Source organism: Anas platyrhynchos, chromosome 2 (genome assembly GCF_047663525.1).
Source record: "Anas platyrhynchos isolate ZD024472 breed Pekin duck chromosome 2, IASCAAS_PekinDuck_T2T, whole genome shotgun sequence".
NCBI classification, from domain to species: domain Eukaryota; kingdom Metazoa; phylum Chordata; class Aves; order Anseriformes; family Anatidae; genus Anas; species Anas platyrhynchos.
Genome location: NC_092588.1, coordinates 46,182,631 through 46,201,321, shown reverse-complemented (window position 1 = coordinate 46,201,321; position 18,691 = coordinate 46,182,631). Strand labels below are relative to the sequence as shown.

The following is an 18,691-nucleotide window of genomic DNA, read 5'->3' as shown; positions in this document are numbered from 1 at the left end:
CGTGACTTGTATTCGAGCACAAGCTCAGATGTTTCTAAATACAGACAGTATCCATCACACGAAGGAAGAACATTAATTGCTATATTTGACGTCTTTCTTGGGAACTGCACCCCTCCTGAGCAGAACAACTCTCTGGCACAGCAGTAGTTGCCAAGGCTTTCCATATCTCTGTCTTCAGTGCAATATGTATTCTCTACAGGAAGAAGAAAACAGGAAAAGGAAAAATCTGTAAAGCGATTGCCCGTTCTGTATGGTGCACCAACTGTTATCTCAGCCCAGTTTTCATTACCTAAGCTTACTGCGACGCCGTCTCCAGGCAATCACATACTCACTTACATATTGACAGCTCAGTTTTACATTTGCCTGCAATAAATGCTTGTAACAACTTGTTACTCGCCCTCCTGCCATTCAGAAGGATAAGCACTAACAATGTGCTTACAATGAAATGCCCAAACCTCCCCGGGTCTGCCTGCCCCATTGCCCCGGCCCACACACGCTTTTTGGCTCAAAGCTGGCCCCGCACAGGAGCGGGGTGAAGCCCCCAGCAGCCTGCCTGCTTCTGGGAGGAAACCTCGGCACCGAAGCTAGATGCTGGGGAGATGGAGAGGCCGTGATTACTGTGGTGTGCATGCTTTGCTCTATCTAGATGATACCTCTACCCTATCACTTCACCAAAATGAAGCCTGAAAGAACCAGAAATTCCTGATTTGCACTGAGGGAGAAAAGGACCACCACCTTACTCTCCTTAGGTAACATGCACAAGTCTCTCCTAAGTGTCCATATTGCAGTAGGCTTTGAACTTGTTCCTTTTTAAAGTTAATAGTGTTTAAGACTGGTTTCCCCACTTACCATTCCAAGTATCTGTTTGCATATGGTACAGCACAAATTGTCAGCGATTTCTAGGGTAGCCGTGGGAAGGAAAACTTACCTCTTTCAAGTTAATACACACCAGCTATGGCAGAACAATGTCAGCATTTCAGCGTGGTCTTAGATGCTCCAGAAGGAAAAAGGATAAAACAGGATAATGTCCTGGACTTTATCAGCTGCGGTGATGACTACACAGTTACCAACATCAGACTCAGCAACTCCCAGGTATTTGAAAACTGAACATCCACTTTTTTAATTCTTGTTAGTGTCAGAGGAGCAGCTTAGTGTCTGGGTTATCTGTTTACGACTGTGCATCTGTGTGTATGTATGACAATAGGAATCCTCAGAACAAGCCAAACTGAAGAAGATGGATTGGTCTGATGTCTGGTCACCCACGGGTGTGTCCACCCCAGTCCTTCCGTCCACATCAGTGGTGTGCTCTTGAAGCGAGTCTCTCAATCTTCCCCATGTTTTGGTTTGCACTGTGGAGCAGCATTCTGAGCTCACAAACTGGATTCCTTTCGGATGAAACGAAACCTGAACTTGTGTTCCAGCTGCTAAAAGGCATTTGGTCCACCAGGACCAGACCACAGCCAGGCTGGAGTAAAACTCATATAAAACATATATAGCAGGACCAGATCTCCCACACCACATTCTGCTCCACAAAGCCTCTCCTACAGCATCCTACACCTGCCAGTACAGACAGACATGTGCTAAAACTGGCAAGTTTTCTCTTATCTACATGACCGTATCTACTTCCTTTGATAGCTTTGTTAGTTCAGGAGAACATATGACGGTGGAAGGCCAGGAACACCAAAAGACAGACATACCTTCCCAGCTGTACATCAGCACAGACATTTTGAAATGGGCTCTGGAATCAGCAGCACAGGAAAGGGATCAGCAAGCTATCATGTTCGGGGTTTCCAGCAGTGCTAGGCAGATGGATGATCAGACTTTGGTATGCACTGAAGCTACATACTCCACAAGGCTCTACATGTGAACGTGCCAACAATGAAGCCCTTTACCATGCCTACAACCAGCAATGCAGGCACAAATCTTGACAACTGCAGATGTACTCATTTTTTGGCCTACTGCTTACTGGGGCCCCAATACATGTATGGGAATCCTAAAGGAGACTAACATCACATTTGACTCATTGCTACCTTGGAAGAGGCAAACCTTGATTTAGTTGAAGTTTCAAAATGATGGTTTGTGATCCAGCTGCTAATTCCCACGGAATTCCCATGGATTCACCACGGAATCACGATGGTAATGAAACCAAAACAGCAAAGGAAAAAGATTAAAATGAAAAGAGAAGACTTAAAAATAGGATAACTAAAAAGACAATTTGAAATGGGTCTGTGAGAGCTGGACACCCTCACCAAATAATGGTAAGCTATTTTTTCCTGAACTGTCTGTTCCATCTTTTTTTCCTTGATCTCTTTGAAACTATTCATATATTCACTGTGTTTGTTCCTTAACATTTCTCACAAAGGCTTCTGCTATTGTTTATTAAAACAATTGGACTGACTTAATTACGCTATTTAGGATACACAAATTCTGACTATTCATCTTTAAAGTGTCTTATTTTTTACCACCATAATCTTTTCTTTATACAGAAATAAACGTGCAATCCACTGCCTCACCCTTTTGCCCTACCCAGGAAAGAGCAAAGCAATATGCAGCGCAGTTCTTGAGCCGAGCTGTCCTGAACACCAACAGAAGCTACTATGGAGAAACAGCATTATTGTTAATTCTTGTTAATTATTGTCTTCCTATCATCTAAGTACTGATGATGATAATCAGCTGACTACTCAATATGTACCCACAACACGGCTTGCTTGCTCTTTTTGGTTACTCACTACAATCACAAAGGAGTAGTGTGTCAAGATGACCCTAAGTGAAGGTACAAGGAGGGTCTAAGAAATTCCTCAAGATGAACAGCAAACCTGATTTGTTTAGGACAGTGACACAGTAACAGAAAATCGCATGACAACTGGAGCATAGCCACAAATCCCTGAGATTTCGCACAGCTACCAAAATCACACTGCAACTAGCAGAAAAAGCCATACCAAGCAGTGGAGAGATCAGAAAGCTACTCAAGAACAGGCAGCAATAGGAGACCAATATATCTCAGAAGTCACAAGCTCACGCTGCCACGAGCAGAACACTCTTTGCAGGGCATGTCTGCATTATAGACAGGAACCAGTCTGTGAAGTATGATATTACTAGAAAGAACTCCTGGATTTTACTGGGGCAGATTCAATTACAAAAAGCTGACCGTAAAACGAGTAGATGTCCTGACTAAACTGATACGCGTCGTACCAACGCTTTTCCTGGAAAGCTGGACGACATTCGTGTATTCTTATTTATTTATTTATTTTCAAGAAGTTTGGGGACACTATCTTTGCGAAAAGGAATGTTCTGTGCCTCGTCCAAACCAGCAAAGGGCCAAGCAGCAGCGTATTGTAGAAGGGGTTATCTGGAGTCAGGCAATCCAGTTGAGGCATGTCCACCCAGGTCGGATGACACATCAATCTAAAGGGGACACGAGCAAGGCTATTAGTTCATGGCTCTTGGCCTGAATTTTACTGACAGGTGGCTAGAAATAATGTAAGGCCTATATTATTTTTCCAAGTATAGTGGCGAGTGCCAGGACACAACCGAAGAAAAGATGCTTATGCAACTCCTAAAAGGGATTATGCAGCTGCTATAAAATCTTTGAGGGAACTGGCAGATATGGTTAGAACAGCCTTCTCTTGGAGATGGGTAGCTGGCAGGGTTAGAATCATTAGTGAAAGTGGATATGATTGAGAAATTCTGTGATATGTGTGCAGCCTGCAGTGATTGCTGTCCACAAAAAGCAGCAGTGGTTCACATACAAGACCTGTATTTACATTAAAATGAGTAAGACTGGGACTTTACACAGTGGTGAGCTAACAAACGAGCTCACCGCTTGCCATGGGAACGGGCTAAGGTTCCACACAGCCAAGACCAACATCTCTGCTGGCTCCTCTAACACTGCCCTGCCTTCCTAGGCCCTCCTGATGCATCCATGACTCGTCTCCTCTTCATCTGGCCACACCAGCATTCCTGGACCCTCCAACAGAAAGCTTTTAGATGTGTAACCCAGCAGAAAAGTATCTTTTCTCTTTGTTGGTGTCGGATGAGAATCCTGCTGGATGGGTACCATCACTCAGGCCCAGGCCAAAAACCGAGGAGGGCAGCTGAACATTATCCACCTACAAGAGGGATTCCCCAGGGAAACTGCACATCACTTATTCTCAAGCCAGCTGCTGCAGGGTTGCTATAAAAGGTCTGGAGGTTTCTTTTTGTTTTGATTTTTTTTTTTTTTTTGGTACGTGCAAAATCTGGTTTATGCTACAGGTTCAAAAATTATTCGTGTTGTGGTTAGAAGTCTGCAGATGATTCACGGTTACATAATTCACTAATAAAATGTAAAAAAAGGGTTCTGAGCTATTATTTACGCAGATGTACAGAGCTGAGAATGACGACTAGCTGACATCAAATTTTAGACATTAGAAGCGGGTGTCAAAGTTCTTTTACAGACTTGTATCCCATTTATGACACACTGTGGGACAGCGCCTACAGAGATCAGTCCAAAATACTCAGTGCTTGTTCAGCGTTCAAACAATACACGCACACAAGAACACATTAGAGAAAAAAAAAAAGTACTGGATGTAAATAGAGACAGAGCTTTGTCCCTACAATTTAATGACAAATTAAATTTTGAGAAGTGGTAGAACTTGAAGTGACTCCTCCTTCTCTCTAGCTTCTGGCCAACACCAGCAGAAAACAGTATACCACGTTGTTTTCTGTTCAGAAAGAAGGGAAAATACTTGCGAAGTGACTGCTAAAAGCACAGGGACAGAACCAAAGCACCAAGCTTTCATGGTGATCGGTAATAGAGGCAATCAAATACCTGCTAGGTTTCAATTTCAACAATTGGAGCCACAGTCCCACCTCAGCAAGTGAGAAATACATGCAAGTAGGTGCCAATTAGTTTCAGTCCCAAATACTTCGGTATCTCCTGCTCTGAAGGATATTTGGAACCACGGTGGTGGTAAAAGGCTTCTTGCATGAGCTCCGTAAGGCTCCTTTACAACAACCCGTTTACTGGGGAAACAGAGAAGCGTCTGTATTTTAGCAAAACAACCTGTTTTCCAAATTCTAAAAATAGAAGAGAAAAAAAAAAAATCAAAGTGTCTGTCATTTTGAAACCACGAGCAAGCATTTCACCCTCAGCAACGCAGCCTCTCCCCCCCCCCCCTTGCTAAAAATAAAACAGTACATTACAGCAACATTTTTCGCTGCCTTCTGCCAAGAGCTCGCTTCGCAGCCCTCCCCTCAGCCCAGGCTCAGCTGGAGCCCTTGCCTGCATACTGTGAGTCAGCACTTCTCAACATTGCTGGAAATTCCTCAGCAAAGCACCCGCCCTGTAGCAGGAAGCGGCCTCTCCATTTCAGCCCGTACCAGGAAAGGCGCAGGCGTTCACGGGCCTCACCTGAGCTCCAGGCGCGGCTTTGCCAAAACTGCGCCGAGGCCGCCAAGCGCTCCCCTTCCTCCCAGCTTCCCGCACCGCTCCCCGGGGAACGTGTTCCCCGCACAATCAGCTCAGCTAATGAGAGGAGAAATTAAGCTTCATTCAGCGATGGATAAGGAGAGATGAGATGAAAACGCCACGCCAGACGAGGAGGCCGACTGGGCTCCGTGGTGGCACTGCAGCCATACGGGCTGTGCTAGCCAGAGTCCAGCCTGGCCAGGGGCAGCCCGGCTAAATCCACCACGGGGCAGGAGCTGTTCATGCCTGTGGATATCTGAAATCTTAAATAAAATAAAAACCATCACCATGCCCTACCAGGTACAGAGCGGGTGGTTCCCAAAAAGGTACAAAGAAAGGAATCACGTCCCTGTCTCGTGACCATGAAGCTGCTGTGGACTCAGGGCAGCACCACGTCTGCAAGCAGAAAGGAGATGGGACCTCAGCTGCCTCCCCGCAGTGGTCCTTGCTTTACACAGAAAACTTGGAAACCCACCTAAAAGGGAGCTTTGCGATGGCAGAGGGGTGTGCTTTGTGGCAGACAGCCAAATCTGCTTGTACAGGGCACATCACTATCAGTATCTTGTGCCCCCGAAGCATAAAGCAGAGCTCCTCCAGGAGCCTTCCGTGTTTCCTGCTCACAAACGCTTAGGAAATGTACCTTGCACGCAGGTCTCTCTTTAGCTACGAAGCGGTTATTTCACAGTTACCACCTGTGATGAGTTCAGTTCCTGTGTTACCCATGTCAGAACAGGGACCTGCTGCTGTTTCCCTTAAATACACACTTGGACAGGGACATTAAGGAGGGAGTTCAGGGAATAGGAAGCACTTTGCGAACAAGAGTAATTACATGCTCTGACCTCTCCAGCTCATCCTATGTATTATCCAGCAACCACAAATCAAGAAGCACACTGAAGTTAATGTTGTAATGAATGTTAATTTTTAGCGCACAACACATGTTGAGACTAACAAAAGAACAAGACGCACAGTGACCGTTTCCCTGCTTGCTTCTTGCTTTATTATCTGTGCGCCTTCCTCTCCCAGAAGAGCCGTGCCTTTTTCTGCCTTTAAACGTTCGTATAAAAGGAAGCTGCCTGAAGTCGGGTACAAAAAATCTGTTTTTCTCAACTGTTTTTAAATACAGAGCAAAGAGATTAAAGCGAGGCAGATAGCCAAATACCTCAGCCATCACAGTCATTAATAGACGCGTTTAACATTTGTGCAGCTTTCGAATGCAGCACATCTGGTTCTAATTTCCAATCTGGCTTTTAATAAAAGTGCCTCCCCCACAATACTTTTATTATAAAGTGTTCTTTTCCTCCTCGCGTTCTCTCTCTCCCCCCTCCTTTTTTTTTTTTTTGGAAGCGGCTGTTCCTTCCTTCTTGCTGGAAGCCACCTGACCGCTGCCAGGAAGAGGAATGCAAAACATTCCCAGGAGCAGCTCCTGACGTCAGGGCAGCGCTCCCCGCCTCGCCACCAGCACGGCCTGGAAAGTCCAGGCCCGGCACAGCCGCTGGGACCTGGGAGCAGCTGCTGCCTGCCCTCCCTCCCTCCCTCCCTCCATCGCACGAAAACCTCCTCACCGCTCAAGGCAGCGGGAGCTGCTCGGGAATGGAGGGCAGGCACGAAGCCTTCGGACCTTCGAACTGGCCATTTTTTTTTGCTTTTTTCCTCCCCTCCCTTTTTCTCCACCCGTTTCAGCGTGCTTGAGGGCTTTTTTAGGGTTGGCTGCTTTTAGGAGACTGCGTATCATTTCTGGTGTTTACTGCTTTCCCCACAAGAGACAGAGCTTGTATAAACCTAGCGAGGGGCGAGGGTGACTCAGCCAGAAGCCCTTACGTGGGCTCAAGCTGCGCTGTGGCCACTCCGTGTATCCCTTCTGCCTGCCCTAAATAGGAGCGTCTGCTTCAGACACGCTTCCCGTCCCTGGTGGGCTTAAATCAGCTTAGACACCAGCTTTTATGATACTTTCCTTGTACTTCGCCTTCCTTCAAGGCACTCTGCAGAAGCATGCCAAGTGAACCAGTCATGCGTTGTCACTGGGCTGTTTGTTTGGTTTTTTTTTCCCCTCTGTTAAGAAATTCCAGAGAGATCATGACATGATAGCAATACCTGCATAGGTGGTGAGCTGCCCTCCTCATAAAACATGATTTTGGAACACAATCTGGTTGTGTTTTTTTTTCTACTTTTATACTACATCCTTCTTCTAATGCACAACAAAAAGATAGAGTTGGAATTTCAACTCCGCATTTCCTTAGTTTCATGCACATTATATCCGAGGTAGTATCTATCAGAGCAAATTAACAACAAATGGTATAATTTTATGCTACTCTTAAAGTGTTAGCTAAAAATTATAGATGAGAGATTCTCCATTAAACTGATGTCAGGAAGTTAACTCCTTCCAACACATTTAGTCCACTTAGTCCAGTATTTCTGGGACAATTTTTAAAATTTCCATACAATGTCCTGCCTGGAAAAAAAAATCTTCATGTATTTTAATACATTACTGTAACAAAAAGAATGAGGAGGAAAAGAAACAATAGCTGGCACCAAATCTAGGATGAAGCCAAAGAGTTCCCTAATTCCACCGCTCCAATTGAGCAAGAAGGAGGTAGGTGAGGGAATATGAAAAAAAAAATACAAGAAAAAACTAATTTCCAGAGGATGTGATGAGGGAATACTTCAAGAAATACTTTTCTATTTCATACATTTCTAATTGTACAACAAAAAGTTTACAATATATCATTTCAAAAAGAACAGAGCCCTAACGTGTGGATTTTAGTAAAATCATTTTTGCAGGAAATACAAAAGGAGCCCAAAAGAAGCCAAAACTTATCCTGAACAGGTAGGAAGTGTGACTGGCAGTGCTAAAGTGTCCACAGACACTTCTTGTGTAAATATTTGGGATAAAGCGATATAAATTACCCAATGATGACTGACCACAATGAAAAAATAAAGTTCTGGAAACACTAAGCAAGACAGCTGCATCATTTTCAGTATTAAACATAATTAATAAGCTGTGTGCTGTTAGGGTTATTCTATCTGCTTAGCCATTGCCCTAAGCATCAAGATCCAGATGTCTCCAAAACCTGCAGGTGGTCTGTCAGTCCCAGTTCCCCACCTTCTCACTCCATCTGTGGCAATTTAAGAAATAAGTAATGTTGTTGTTGTTGTTGTCTTCTCCAAATGTAAGGGCTTGATACTAAGAGGTCAAATAAATGTCTACCCACTGACCAACCTCATGCTATCTATGACTTTTTTTTTTAAGGAAACCTGCTCTCTGAAGAACTGCAAAGGAGGTAAACACATTGCTTTCCTGGTAAGAAACCCACAAGTCTTGGTTACACCAGCTGGCCACATCTGAGCAGCTAGAAAACCTAAAACCACTTTTTCCCCCCTCTTCTCCAGAGGTCACAAATATTCAAGTGATGTATCATGTGTACTAATTGGTATTGTTGGAAAATCTGACAACAGGAAGACTCAACTCATTTCAATTTATAAAACTTAAAGCAGACCTGGAAAAGCACTAGGCAGCTTTATGCAGCCAATGGCATCCTGCAGCTACTGAAAAAAAAACAGGCAATTTGTGCTGCTACACATACACATATAAAAATACAACTGAAGTTCACTGATGGCAACAGAGAGCCATCAGTATACATAACTGGCAGGATTTTTTTAAAATGTTTTGCAACAAGATGAGAAAAAACGCAAGTGCAAGAAGTTTCTATTTCTGACAAAAAAAAAAAAAAAAACAGAAGCAGGAGGAAATACAAGGAAAATATTCTACTAGCCAAATAAAATAAAAAGTAGTGGAAATTATTTAGAGATCAGTAGAACAGGTTGATTTTCAGAGCTAAAAGGCAAAGAAAGTTAAATATGCCCTCAATACCTTCTAAAATTAAGCAAAAGCTAAGGTGGCTTGCAGCCACTGAGAAATACTATAGATTTCTTGGTTCTTGACATTTTTTCTTCTCTGCTCTCTCATTTATTTTATACTCTATGCAGAGAAACTTACTTTTTTTTTTTTATCCATATCTCTGTGATTTAGACTCTCTTTTTTTGTTGTTGTTGTTTTCCAGAAATGATTTTTTTTTTAAAATAACCTTCACCTTATAAAAACGTAAATATATGTAAATCATAAATAGGACACTTTTGAAAAGCAGACATAAGAATTTCTGAAAAACGAACATTTAATCTGTAGTATTGAAGTGTGGATGAGGATTAGGTATGTACAAGGTATACAAGAAGATTAGAGCTCGGGTGTGTTCTGAGCTTCCCTGAAGCTTAAATTCATTCTCTTCTTCTGTGTTTTGGCTGCTAATTCACTCTATTATTCTTTTATCACCAGGAATAGCTTTGGGATGCCAAAAGAATGAATGAAGTCAGTGAGAACTTCCGCCTATGTGCGTTACACAGGATTAAGCTTCAGGTATGTTTCAGGAGGCCACTCCAAGAATGGGTGACTCACAAGACTTGTACCAAACAGCCATTGCCATCAGTCACGGACAGCTTTTTCTCAGCAAAACCTGGGAAGTAGTTTGAACTCCATCTACAAGTGACAGAAGAAGTGGACAATAAAGCATAAATTGAAACTCAGAAGACTAAAGATCCTTTCACATTTTTATTTTCCACCAAGAGTAACAGGGCAGTAGTACGAGTAATAAAACATGTTAATTGGCAAAACCACAGGAGCTTACTTGACTTCAGGAGGGAGCAGCATGTTTCTCTTCTGGAACTTAGAGGAACATTTAGAAACCAACGAATGCAGAGAAAGAGATCAGAAAATCAAGTAACACTCAGAGAAAGTGAGAAAAATGCCAACTTCCTTCTCCTAGTTACTTTTCCGTACATTTCTTGCTTACATTGTCAGCTCATCGAGTGGACAACTTTTTTTCCAAGATGAAAATTTTGATTGAAAACAGATTACCTGCAACACTCACTATACTTTTAACTGCAAAGAGTTAGAACAGAAGCAGGAGAAAAAAACACACCTTAATTTCATAGGTTTGCTTCTGGTGTATGAAACAGCCCAGATGCCAACTGCTAAAAATGCACTGTCCTGTTTGCCTAAGGTTAAGAGCAGAGCCCCCTGAGAACCAAAACTCGTGTTGAGGTTTGGAAGGCTGGTACTGGGAGAATATGGCAATTCCTTCATAGCTCCTCACCTTTGTGTACAGCCTCCACAAACTCTTTTTTGAAGTTTGCCCGTACTTTTTTGAAGTACACTCCCTCTTCTTTCCTCTAGTTTTTCTTTTCCTGCGTCTCTGTGTTTTGTTTCTGGCTGGAACTGGCAGTGGAATTGCTGAACAACAGAAGCTGATCCAACTGTATTGCTGACTCAATCCTGAGAGCCTGTTCTCATCAGATTTCACTGCAGCATTCCAGATTTCAGTACCCAAAAAATTCAGATAGTTATCTAAACCAAACTTCCTGAGGGTGAACTATCCCCAGTGCTAAGACAGCAAGAGCAGGGCCGACACACACTTGAACGAGATTCCATCAGAGCACAGGAGACAGCATGCCAACTACGCTTAAAGCAATATCTACCTACATAATTTCAACTCAGTCTGACTTGGTAAATTACTGAGTTAATTGCCTTGGTATTCATATTTACATTCAAAAAAGGATACACAGATCTGAGGTCAAATCATTAAGCTGTTCCATTAAAAACTTTGTTTTAGGCAAATGGACTTCAGAAAACTTCCTTTATAATGTAAAATGGAACCATCTGTACATAAATTTTGGGCCTTATTTTGATGTTAGGTTTATTGATATAATTATGTAGTTACTAAGCTGTTTACTGTTTCAGGCTCCTAATAGCTATGAGGGCTATGGTTTGGAAGGAGAAAACAAAAACTCTAAATGTGTTTATTTCCATGTTTTATACTTGCACGTAGCATCTACTTCCTTCATTGTGAAAATTTTATGAAGAAGTTTTGTCTTGATTTGCTTAGCTTTGCTGCTTGGACAACCATATTATAATTATCAAAACAGAATGCCATCTCACAGAACATTTTACTTACTGCTTAAAGAAAAGTCCAACGGATATCCAAAGATAAAATATTTCTCCATATTTACTCTATTCTTAAGGCAGTAAGATGACCGATAATGCAATTATTACGAAAAGAAATAATTACAAAAAGTTAATACTGTGGTAATATCCCACCGTATCTTAAATTGTTCCCTGTTTGGGGTTGCAGGTTGGTGTTCCAGTTGGAATTTGTAAAAGGAAAAGCCTCCTACACACCTCAGTAAAACAGATTTCTCAGACAAAAAGTTTTCACTTGCTTGTCACTTGAGTTGGAGGGACAGAACAGAACACTTTCAGCCAAACTGCTCCAGAAACCCAATTGGTTTCTGAAAGTCTATCTTCACCCTTTTGTAATACTAAAGAACCATTATCGTAATACTAAAGAACCATTATCGTAATACTAAAGAACCACTGCCCAGCTATGCATGGACAACTGCTGGACCATTTGCACAACAGAGTGAAGAAAAGTGGTGGTAGGCAAAGTGTCCACACAGCAACAAATTTTGCTATCAAGCAATCAGTCTTTAAGAGAAACTGAAACAGTGCCAGAAGCCTTCAGTATAAATTTGAATGCAGTAAGTAGTATATTTCCCCACGTATATTTACCTAGTAGTATGTTTTCCCAAGAAATGTACCAATAAGGAAGAGGAAGGGGAATGACAAAACTACAGACTCATTATTTAGACTCCTAGGAATCACACAGGGTTAGGCACATGCACTATCCCTTCCCCCCTTGTGAAAAACAGTAAGTAACTAGATAAGAAACCCAACAAAAAATTAATGTGTGCTGTAAAGAAATGCAACTAGGGGGGTTGGCAATTAAAAATTTATGTCATCCTATTTGCTCTCTGCTTACCATAAGGTACATCTTTTATTTTATTTTATTTTATTTTATTTTATTTTATTTTATTCTCTATTTGACCTCCTAAGTGGATGAAATCTTATGCCTTGTCAGAGAGCCTTGGTAAGGAACACAGAATGAGAGGTTAGCCCAGTCATTAAATACGTCTGAAGGCTTCTTGATAATTTAAAATCAAGGATGGATTTACCACAGCGGAATTGAGATATAGGAGTCGAAAGGAATGGCATGGAATAACAAACCAAAAAGCTTGCGTACGTTCCCTTGAGGATGGAAAATTAGCCTTAGAATAAAATGTTAAAAAATCACAAGACACAAGTCTTGGAAAGGATCATTTGAAGTAGTTAGAAAGAAAAACAACCCCAGGAACGGGTCTGTTAGGCTTTCAGCAGGTTAAAAGCATGCCATAGCCAGGAGGTAGCTGTGAACAAAACCCATGGCATGCAGGAAAGTTCTCAGTTTCTCCTCTGGCAAGCTTGCTTCAAGGCTGGACTTTGTAAACATCTTGGGGGAGGGGGAGGACAAAATTACACTGCATTTTTGAAACGTTTACAAGTGTTTTGCACAAATGGAAGCTGAATTGAGGAGATGGCTTCTGCTCCCCGATCAAAGACTGATCCCAAGGTCAAGGGCAACAAGCAGGAAAAAGTCCTGAAGAATGTAGGTGGCACACTCAACAGCACACAGCCTTCTTCAGCGTTATCCAGAGAGGATGGGGGAGAAAATAGCGTAAGCAGTGTGGTCACTGCTCATCACTACCTTCAAAACAGAAAATGTACCAGGTTATTAAAAGCAGTGCACAAACAATGGCACACAAACCTTAGCAAATCTCTCTTTTGCACACTATGGCTTCACGGACGCACAGCTTTTGATCATAGAAAAAGTTCTGGACAAATAAATAAACACCGTAGCAATATTCAAGGGATGAGTCAACCAAGTGCTGGGTTGGCTTCACCTGGCCTTGTGCTGACAACATTGCCACCTTGAGCCCTGAGCGGGAAGAACACGGGCAAGTCATGCCGGCCACCCTCACGCCGTACTGAGCTCTGAGGCACCCACTGTGGCGTGAGGGGCCATGAGGCACCCACCACACTACAGCATGAGGGGCCATGAGGCACTCACCACCTCATGAGGGGCCATGAGGCACCCACCACATCATGAGGGGCCCTGAGGCACGCACCACACCACAGCATGAGGGGCCATGAGGCACCCTCCACATCATGAGGGGCCCTGAGGTACCCACCACACCACAGCATGAGGGGCCATGAGGCACCCACCACACCACAGCATGAGGGGCCATGAGGCACCCACCACACCACATCATGAGGGGCCCCAAGGCACCCACTGTGGCATGAGGCACCCTGAGACACCCATCACACCACGTCATGAGGGGCCATGAGACACCCACCATGGCATGAGAGGCCCTGAGGCACCCACCACACCACAGCGTGCTGAGCACCTCTAAGTAGCAAAAGATGTTGCAGGGGCATCTGTAATCACGGAGCAAGCTCGGTCTCTCGCTGGATTTGGAAATTATCACGGAAATCCTATTTTTAAAAAAGTGTTTTCCCCACCGCTGAACTTCATAAAATCATTTCTGTGGGCAGGGTTTTCTCAGAGAGAAGTATGTCTTCATGCAATTTTCACACTGTCTGAAACGTTGCCACCCTCCAGCCCTGACCTGCACCAGAAATAAAAGCCCGTTCAGCTAAGTCTCCAGTACCACTGCGAGACCATGCTGTAAACCATAATGCTTAACAACCCTAACTTACAATACATTATTTGGTTTTCTTTTCAAAGCAAACCAAATAATTGATTCAGTCTACAGCACAGTACCAAGAACAACTGCTCTGGTACAATTGCGGGACAATTAACTGAGCACACAGAAGGGAAATACAATAAAGGGAAAGCATTCTTTACCAAGTAGTAAAATAAACATAGTATTGAATGCATCACCAATGTGACTGCTCATGCCACTTCTGAAACAGCTTTCGAAACTAAAGAAAGCCAAAGCAGAAGTTAGAGGGAGGGCAGTACCACGTCTCCATGCCCACACAGACCAAGGATCTCTCATTCCAGGCTTATAGCCCCAATGCATTTGATTACGATCACGCCCAGTTTCAGTCCAGAGGAATAATAAGCCAGACGAGTTTTGGTTTTGCAAAAAATACCTTGTCTTTGCCAGGGTGCCAAGAGGACGGAGCCAGGCTCTATTCAGTGGTGCCCAGTGCCAGGACAAGAGGCCATGAGCACAAATTGGTACACAGGAGGCTCCCTCTGAACACCAGGCAGCACTGCTTAATGTGCAGGTGACAGAGCATGGCACAGGCTGCCCAGAGAGGCTGTGGATCTCCTTCCTTGGAGATCTTCAAAAGTTGCCTGGACACGGGCCTGGGCACTCTGCTCGGGCACGGGGTTGGGAGCAGATGACCTCCAGGGGTCCCTTCCAGCCTCAGCTATTCTGTGAGTCAGTGTTTCCAGCTTACCTGTTTTTGTAAGGTAGGATGTAGGCACGTCAATAGATGCTTTTTATGTAAGTTAAAAGATCTGAAGAGGTTATACAGTAAGGTGATTTTTTCCTGCTGGTTTGCAAGGGATATTTTCCTCCAAATGAGCTGCGACGTGTGTACAGTTAATTCTGACATCAGTTAAATAAACAAAAACCTTAATAATGCATTTAATACCTAACTAATAAACTTAGTCCACATTCTGAAGGGAAAATGGCTCTACTTGGACGTACCCAAAGTACATCACCACAACTGATGCTTTGGAATTACTTTTCAAAACAGCTTTAAAAATAGTTCAACATTGCAACCAAGCAATACCCGTATTAATTTAGAAAATGGGTGTTCAGAGTTCAATCTAAAAAAGGCACAAGGGGGCTTTTCAGGTCAGAGCTATACACATTGCCAAATCTCCGACCTCTTCCATGAAGGCAATCTGGAATGTGTATGGTTTGCCTATGAACAAGATTCATAGTCACATGTTGGTAAGGATCCTGACCAATTCATTACTGGAAGACACAGGAAAAGAATACTTTTGTTTGTTGTCTGATCTAAAAAAAATAAATAAAAATTGTATGTTCGTTCTAAAATATATTATCTATATGTCGTGAAAATATTTCCCTCCTTGTTTTTCCTCTGAACTGAACTTGTGCTAAGGGCAATTCAGAGTAACTAGTAAACCCCAAGGGATTCCATTCCTGAGTGGAGGTTCTCAAAAATCAGGAAATTACAGCTGTATCTAAAGTGACCAGCAACCAAAGGCAATTCTCAAGGCTTAGGTGGACTGCTCTAGAAGTTGATAATATGGTATGCTGATAGATGTTTGTTTTTAAAATGGGTTTGGTTGTGAGTATAGCTAGCAAATGGCTCCCTGCTATGCAGCAAGGTAGGAAGGTGAACTCCTGTAGTCAAATATCTCCCTGCAAAATTAAACAATCACCTCGTAAGCAGCTTCTCAAACTGTAAGCCATGAGTGTCAGCCAAAGCAGGCTACAAAAAAAGATGAAGAAAATACTGGGCAGCCTATTTTTTTTGTGTGTGTGTGTGTAAGAGACAGAAAGAAAGTGTTTGGGAAGATATATCCTATTATCTGTATTTTTCTTCAAGCAGTTTCAAGACTGTGATACACTGTAAATCTGGGCTCTTTTATAGCTCCCTTAAGTTTCAGTAAGAGCCTGTGTCAATAAAATTCATCTCTTCCTCAATCTCTACATTTGCATCACATAAAATAGTACCAGCCCTATTAAATTAATATTTATGACAAGCTAAGGGAACCAGAAGACAAGCAGTAATTGCTAAGACACAGATGCGTGCACAAGTCTCTTGTAATTGCATTGCCCAAGTTTCTCAACAGTGAATCTCAACTCCAAAAAGTGATTTGTTTCAGGGAAACATACAGGACAAACATGCTGTGCCATCCTGGGAAGACAAATTAAAACAAGATCAATGAAATTTATGGTTTTATATACCATCCCAACAACACTTCAGAGATGGCAAAAGGGGGTATTTCCTTACAGCCTCAGTTTACAATTACAAGGTATTTGCCAAGGACCATGGAAAATGACTATAGACAATGATTCCCCGAGGAAGACTATACAAAGCCAACTGCCATAATCTGTTCTACACATACCATTTATTAAAAAAAAAAAAAAAAAAAAAAAGTAAAAGCCAAAACTTACGAAAAGTGGAGATAAGGAACGATTCACAGAAATGTTCACTGGCTTATTAACCTTTTTATCAAAGGGAGAGACACAACAGGTATTGCTTAGGAGTCTCCAAGAGGTTAAAGCAGAAAAAAGAAAAATGTCCCACATATTAGCAGGTTTTTGTTTTATGTTTTGTTTTTTAAAAGCCCCATCAGGATTTGGCTTTCAAAACACACAGTGAATCCCTCAAAGGTAAAATTAATGGTTGTACACCACTTTTCAGGTCATGGATACTATCTCTGATCCTTCTGCTGGGAGAGACTTGGTCTGCCAGAGAACTGTGCTGAGACAGTAACGAGAGGAATACTTTTTCAAGACATCTCAGGAAGTTGTCAAAACAGCCTACCACTCAGGGAGGAGTAACATACTGCAAACTGCACAGTTACTGTTGAATCAGAAGACTTGTAGAAAGAGAAGCTTCAAACACACAAAAGACTGCACTGAATGTTTCACAGCTGAACTGCTCCATATACCAAAGCAAGCTGTTGCTGCCAAAAATACATAAAACCACGGGCAACATTTTTTCAATGAGCTTTTACTGTATGAAAAGCAATCTGGCTGGTAGGACTAACAGCAATTCCCCTGCCTCTCGATAGAGCAGAATGTTTTAAATAATGCATTTTGGGTAGCAACATTTCAGTTGTTTGAACTTCTTGAAAGCAATATTTCATTTTCTTTAAATATATATATATATATATATATTTTAAATTACTATTTTTCTTAGGAATATCATCATTAACTTTTACCTACCTACAGTAAGTATGACATCTGAGAGGAGGAGTCTGAGGAAGCATACCTTCACGATGAAGGGAATCACCATACATGACAATTTAGGAAGCTCGGACCTTATGCATCTCGTTATCCATGCATAATTGCACAAGGCACAAGCATATTTAGTATGATAGCAAATATCCAGCATACTCGAAGCCCGACACTGCATACAGAACTGCACATGAAAGTCTAACTACACAGCAACCATTACAGTAGCAAGGCACACCTGCTGAAGAAAATGTCAATTCTAAAACTGTTTCTCCACAGTGAAGCTATGGAAATGCATCATCTTCCCCAAAGTTAATACAGCCGTGCTGGACAGCAATTCAACAACAAAACATCATTTTTCACAATGTAAATTTTAAAAAAGATTAGCTGATTACTGATAATCTCAAACATTTAAACAAACCCATTCACAGGCAAAACTTGCTCTTTAGTGGTTAAACTACTGCAGGAATTTTGGCACACAATCTTTTTACAAATTAAGTATTGTTTTACACGTCCCAAATGTGTTAGTCATAAACATTAGCAGAGGAATACAAATCACAACTTTTTAATAACCCTGCAGTAACTCTGAACTTGTTCATCTGAACTTATTTAGTTTGTTTTTCCTTCATGACTGGATAAAGCAGACTGCAGAATTTTGTGCAGTGCCAGGTCTTGGCTCCATCAGTTGCTCATTAAACAAGATCTGGAATTTAGCATTGGATTGAATGCACATGGGAACTCATGTGAAGCTGCTCATATATCATTGATAGCTCTGTTGCTAACACAGAGTTTATCCAAGCCTCTACATTTTTCGTTGACATGAACAAAGCTGTTCACCATCCTCTGTTTTTGACGTCAGTGGACAACTACCCACTAACAGTATCTGTCACTACAAAATGCTTGGAATTTCCTCACTTATAAAAGCTGGAAAGTTTCAAGTACAAACCTTTCATTTAAAAAAATGGTACGCATTATTAAATTTTAAAGACTAGAATATTTTGTGATTATTAAGATAGGACGTTTTTATTCTCACTGAATATTTTTTCCCCAGTAACTTAAGGATTCAAACTTAAATGGCACCACTGGCTGTGAGGAATGGGTGTTTAAAAACACCACCTTCCTCTTCTGTTCATTGAAAAAAAACCAACCATGATCTCAAATGTATGCTAATTCCCCAACATATGATGGATTTAAGATTTATCCCATTAACTGGACATGATAATAATTTCAGTAGGACAAATGTTGGGTGGTACCTAGTACTTAACAAAAATGTAGAAAGCCAACCCCCTAGCATAAGCTATTTACTTTTGTTGCCTCTTTTCAACATCTCCTTTACTTTTACAGCTGAAGTGGCCCACCTTGAAGAAGTGGTTCTGGTGGAGGCTCCCTCTGGAGCACAGGGTG

At 42.1% G+C, this 18,691-nt stretch overlaps 1 protein-coding gene and 1 long non-coding RNA gene across 6 annotated transcripts in view; one reads left to right on the top strand and one right to left on the bottom strand.

The window, feature by feature from the left end:
- Window positions 1-18,691, bottom strand: part of SPIDR (scaffold protein involved in DNA repair) — a 202,200-nt gene that overhangs the window by 98,380 nt on the left and 85,129 nt on the right. The window lies entirely within an intron of this gene.
- Window positions 3,072-10,222, top strand: LOC106018147 (uncharacterized). Its single transcript, XR_001192046.5, has 3 exons — window positions 3,072-4,183; window positions 8,697-8,747; window positions 9,777-10,222. It is a non-coding gene; the product is annotated as an uncharacterized lncRNA (long non-coding RNA).